A 6,537-nucleotide genomic window follows, 5' to 3' on the forward strand; every position below is an offset into this window, starting at 1 on the left:
TAAAAAACGGTAAAAAATAAAAAATAAAAAAAAATGTGTTAAGTTTTGTTCTGCAAGCTTCATCAATGAATCCATAAGCAAACAGACTGATCATGCTGGCAAAGTTTTTTCCACACTATTTAGTGGAATGATTGGACCTCTTGGATGCTGTAACCAATCTAATGATAAGAAGTGCCTTATAGGTAACATTTTTGATGGTTATGAGAATAATAATAATTTTCACAGAATGATAGAAGCAATTTATAAGTAGAAAATTCAGATCTATACTTCCAATGATGTAATAAAGCATGAAAAATTTTGCTTTTTTATTTTGATCACTTGACCCAGTCCCATGGGTCACTGAGGCTCTATTTTTATTTTTAATATTTTTTCAATCTGCTTCTCAGATTGGATTATTTCTATTATGTGTTTCAAGTTTTCTCTTCTTTTCTCTTGGTCTTAATCTTCTCTTCAGCTTATCCAGGGACTTCTTCACTTCAGATGTTATAGAACTTTAGTTCCACAATTTCCTTTTGATTTAAAAATTACCTTCCATTTCCTTGGCATTTCCTCCATTTCTTCAATCATTGTTACAATATTTTCATTTGTCTTTGAATACATCTATATCATTAATGCATTTCTTTGCTAATTCTAATCCTTAGTCATCTAGAGGTCTGTTTCTATTCACTGCATTCTCTTGACCTGAGGAAGTATCTCCTATGTCTGCACATGCCTAGGAATTTTTTTCATTATAATTTGCCTAGTCTTATAAATATATTTCAGAGTGTATAGATTCCTCCGTTCTGGCATTTTTCTACTTAAATCTTTCAGATATTATTTCAGCTCCTAACTCCATCCTTACATACTAAAAATCAAAGACACTAGACCCTTTCGCTTATCTTCTGTGTGCCCTGTGCTATATGATATGAGTAACACCCTCAATGGAGTAGTCCTGTGAACTCAATTCTCACTGGTTGAGTGGTTCCATTAAAGACTAGAACTCCCTTCAGTGTCTGCCTACTTTTCATCACTTTCTGGTACTTTCATATGTGTGTGTGTATGTCTATATTGTCTAGGGTTTATAATTGTTATCTAGAGAAGCCATAGTCTGATATAAGTCATTTTCTATTACTGTTATCAGAACTCCCATTTGAAAATACACACTTAAAAAGCTTTTAAGATGATTCTTAGGCACTCTAAGGTTTGAGAGCTACTGTCTTACATAAACTTCTATGTTTAACTATCTTTTGAGAAGTCATCCTCCTTATTGCAAAGAGAAATTTAAACTCTTCAGGTACATTAGTTACACTTCTCTAAAGCTGAAAGTAAAGTTCTATAAACAGGGTAACTACTCTTCCTCACTGTGCTTTCCTTAATACTATGTTTTCCCAAAGGGACTGAGAACTATTTGTTGAAAAATAAGAGAAACAGTGCAATAGAGTGGAGATAATATACTGTGGTCCTATAGTATTTAAGTTTTAAATGTGATAATGCATAAAATAAAAATCTAATTAATACTAAAATTACCCTTGAAAGGATACCCATAAAAGGGGGATAAATTTTGTATATATAATTGGTAGAGCAATTTTTACACACATTAAAGTTTGAGAATTAAAATAAAAAATAAATAGTTTGAGAAGTGGGTTAGTAATACAAAGAAATTCTCAGGCAGATATGGATATTCCAATTATCTTCCTGTTAGAATAACTATAAAATTCTAAGATGTCAATAAGTACATGGAAAATTCCTTAAAATTTCTGTTTGTTTAGACTATGACTACTGTTGTGTTTTGAAAAACACGTTGACAAGCAAAACTTAGTCTGTCACTTATTTACTGTTTAATATTCACCAATTTACTTAAATTTTCTGAGCCTGGATTTTCTCATCTATAAAAACTCTCTCTCTCTTTTAATATGAATGCCAAAATTCCTGGAACTTTTTCTGGAAGGAAGAGCCTAGGGATGCCCCATAAGAGTATTACCCAAACTTTATTCTCGAAAGACCCAGACAAACACACTGATTATGATTAGTTTTAAACTCAATCTACATTCTCCTAATACTTTGTTAGTAAAAGGGGCAAGAGTTCCATGAACCACTTCAATTTAAGCACAAGATAATCTTTTGAAAACTTATACTATAACTCTTTCCACACATTCCCAAGAGTACATCTTGATAGGTAACTTATAAGAATCTTAGATAAGAATAATCATGATAATAGTAATTATATCCTGTAAAAGTTTTAAAATGTGAACTACATAGAATATCTAACTCTGACATTTCTATGTAGAAATATATTGGCTACTACTCTGGAAGAAATCAGTGAAAGTTCTGTAATTTCTAAAATAAAATAAAGATGATGATGAAAAACAATTTGGGGAAATGGGAGGCTGGGTTATGGAACTGTACTTATACAAGCTAATTAAACTTTCCATGTCAGAGACTGAAGGGAATTTATGGAGACTTGGAGGAGAGGTCCCATTGCTCTTTGGGAGGAAGCCCTCCCATTGCTCTTTGCTTTTCTGCTGTCCTGGAAAATAGTTTAAGCCAGAAGACGGTGGAGGACATTTAAGACGCTGAAAGGAAAAAAAATACTGCTAACCTATAATTCTATAACAAAAGTGTCTTTTCTTCTTTTTTTATTTTAAAAAATAAAAAAGAAAGTAAACATATTAACAGATAGACATCCATTTACAAAATAGCATAAGAACAACACAAACAAAACAGAGTTATAGACAAAGCTGTAGGAAATTAACGATGGTTGTTGTATTATGTATTGATATCTTCAAAGTGGTTTCTCAAGAAAACAAATAGAGACATACAAGATTGGTCAAACAAGTAATCATTAACTCTTCCTTTCAGTAACGCAATAGAAGACAGTAGTACAACAATGTTCACTATTCTGTATGTACATACTTACATAATTTCCCATTCTCTCCCTTCTCTTTTCCCACAACCCAGTTGCCCTGTACTTTTGAGCATTTTGTTTACTTTTGTTTCATATCTCTGAGTTTTTATTCATTCTTTCAGGTCTTACACTAGTGAGACAATATGATTCTTACACATGCAGGTCTGATTTATTTCACTTATGAGTATGGTCTCTAGTTGTGACCGTTTACCTATAAAAGCCTCGAGTTTATCTTTCTTTATACCTGAGTAATATTCCATTATATAAAAGTACCACAATTTTTTTATCCAATCCTCAGTGGATGAACATTTGGGTTGCTTCCACAGTTTACTAATTACAAATTGTGCTGCTATGAACATGGGTGCACATATATCATTGTGATATGATGTTTTTAGATCTTCTGGGAAAATACCCAGCAGGGGGATAGCTGGGTTGAATGGGACCTCTAAACCTAGTTTTCTGAGGAATCTCTAAACTGATTTCCACAGTGGTTTCACCAGTCTGCATTCCCATCAGCAGTGGAGAAAAGTTCCTATTTCTCCACAGCCTCACCAGCATTTGTTATTGGTTGATTTTTTAGTGCTAGCCATTCTTAATGGGGTGAGATGAAATCTCAGTGTTGTTCTAATTTGCATTTCTTGAATGACTAATGATGTTGAACACTTTCTCATGTATTTATTTGTCAGTTGTATTTCTTTATCTGCAAAGTGTGTATTCATCTCAGCTGCCCATTTTTGGATTGGGTCTTTGAATTCGGGGGGGCTGATGTTTTTTAATTCTTAAACACACTCCACCACCTAAACTTTGGTAAAGGAGCCAAACATACTCACTGGAAGAAAGATAGTCTCTTTAATAAATGGTGCTGGAAAAATTGGTTTGCCACCTGCCAAAGACTGAAAATAGACCCAAGTCTATCACCATGCACAAAACTCAAGTCAAAATGAATCACAGATCTCAATATTAAACCAGAAACATTCAATCTATTGGAAAAGAAAGTAGGTAAAAACCTTAAAGACATAGGGGTAGGCAGAGAGTTCATGAACAAAAATCAAACTGCACGTGAAACACTTCAAAGAATCAACAACTGGTATCTCATCCTACTGAAAAGTTTCTGTGCATCTAAAGAAATCACCAGAAGAGTCAAAAGAAAACCCACAAATTGGGAAAAAATTTTTGCTGACTGTCCCTCAGACAAAGGTTTTCTAACAAAGGTGTCTTTGCAAAATGAAGACGAAATAAAGACATTTTCAGATATTCAAAAGCTGAAAGAATTTATTACCACCTGGCCTGCATTACAAGAAATGCTTAAAAGAAATTCTTCTGGCAGAAGGAAAATCATACCAGATGGAACGATAGATCTATACAAAAGAATAAAAAGCAACAGAAATAGTAACTTTGTGTGAAATATGGGAAGACTTTTCCTTAGTACTTAAATTTCGTTAAAAAATAACTGGCTGTAAAAGGTGATAAACACTTATTGCAGGGTTTATAGTCTATTTTGAATGTATGTTAGCAACAATAAAAAATCAAAAGGGGAAGAAATGGAAGTATGAGTTATAAGGTACTTAAATGAAATGGTATTTGAAGGTAGACTATGTTAAGTTAGATCTCACAATAACTACTGCAATAACATAATATAAATTATAGGTATAAGTTTTTTTAAAGTACATAAAATGGAATTATAGAAAACATTCAATTAATCACAAGGAAGATAAAAGCAAAGGAAAAAAGAATGCAAAATTTTCCAATTTAACACAAACAACAAGATGGTAGAATTAAACTCAACAACATCAGTAATAATAATAAATGAATATTAAATGAAGTTGTCTGAATATTCCAATCACAGGTAAGGATTGTCCAATAGACAACAAAATAAAAGCAAACTGTTTGCAACTTATAAGAACTCACAGTAACTATACAGATACAAATAGCCTAAAAGTAAAAGGAGGAAAATGGGTATATCATGCTAATATTAATAAAAGGAAAGCTATACTAATATCAAAAAAGAAAGAATACTGAATGTGAAAGATTAACAGGATTATTTCATAGTAATAAAGTATTGAACTCAAACTGACACAAAAATCCTAAGTGTTTTAAATCTAATAACCATTTCAAAATAGACAAAGCAAAAATTGATAGAATTATAAAAACACAATTATAGTTAAAGATTTCAACACCTCTCAGTAATTGTTAGAACAGGTAGACATAATTACAATAAATGCACAGAAGGTCTGAAGAGCATTATTAAATCAGTGAGTCTAAATGACATTTATAGAACATTTCACTCAACAACAGCAGAGTAAACATTCTTTTCAAATGTAAACATACATTTTCCATGATAGATCATATATTGGGCCATTAAACAAGTTTCAGTAAGTGTAAAAGGATTCTAGTTATACCAAGTAAGTATTCTGATCAAAATAGAATCAGAGTATTAACCAATAGCAGCAAGATCTGTGGAAAACCCACAAACATTTGGAAATTAAAGAACGTAAATTATATAACCCAGGTCAAAGAAAACTAAAAATGAAAAATCATGTGTTCATCTCAAGAGGGAAATTAGAAAATATTGTACCTGATAGAAAAGCAAAAAACAACCTATACAAATATATGGGATACAGGTAAAGCAGTACTTAGAAGGACATTTATAGTATAAAAGTCATTAGAAAAGAAAGTTCTGTGTAGAGGGATAATTTGTGATCTCCAAAAAGATACATCCATATCCCAATCACCAGAACCGGTGAATGTTAGTTTAAGTATTTTTTGAACAAATCTCTGCAGATATGATTAAGTTCAGGATCTTGGGGTAAGAAAATCAAACTGAATTATCCACCCCAAATACCACCACAAACATTTTTATAATCAAGAGGCAAAGAAAAACATGGAGAGGAGAAGGCCATGTGATCATGGAGACAAGGGTTGGAGTGATACAGTAACAAACCAATGAATGACAAAGCCACCAGAAGCTGGAAGAGGCCAGAAACAAAATCTCCAAGCATCTGGAAAGAGCACAACCCTGCTGACACCTTGATTTCAGACTGCTGGCCTCAGAACTGTGAGAGAGTGCATCTTTGTTCTCTTAAGACTTTGAGTTTCTGGTAATTTGTTACAACAGCCACAGGAAAGTAGTACAACATCAAGTAAATGACCTCAACCCTATGTCTCTGGAAAATAGAAAAAGGAGCAATTAAATACCATGTTGGCAGAATAAAAGAAATGAAGATGTGAGCAGAAATCATTGAAATGGAAAACAGAAAAACTATAGGAAATCAGTGAAATCCTACCTAGATTGTTTGAGAAGACTGAAAAAATGCTAAATTTTTTACTATATTAGACAAAGAGATGAATTATCAATAGCAGCAATAAAAGAGGTACAAAGACATAACTGCAGGCTCTGTAGGTATTAAAGGGATGTCAAGGAAATCACTTGTAATCATAATTTCAAGCCAATGATTTCAGCAACTTAGATGAAAATGACAAATTTCTCAAAGGACAGAAACCAAAATTCTCTAAGGAAAAAATAGATAATCTGAACATATATTTTATATGTTATAAAAAATTATATGTACATAAACTTTTCCATAGGAGGAAACTCCAACATGGGTAACTTTACTGCCAAAATTCTAGGAAGAAATTCAAATTCTTCACAAAAC

This window comes from Chinchilla lanigera, unplaced genomic scaffold (genome assembly GCF_000276665.1).
Source record: "Chinchilla lanigera isolate Chin_1 unplaced genomic scaffold, ChiLan1.0 scaffold00008, whole genome shotgun sequence".
In the NCBI taxonomy this organism is placed as follows: domain Eukaryota; kingdom Metazoa; phylum Chordata; class Mammalia; order Rodentia; family Chinchillidae; genus Chinchilla; species Chinchilla lanigera.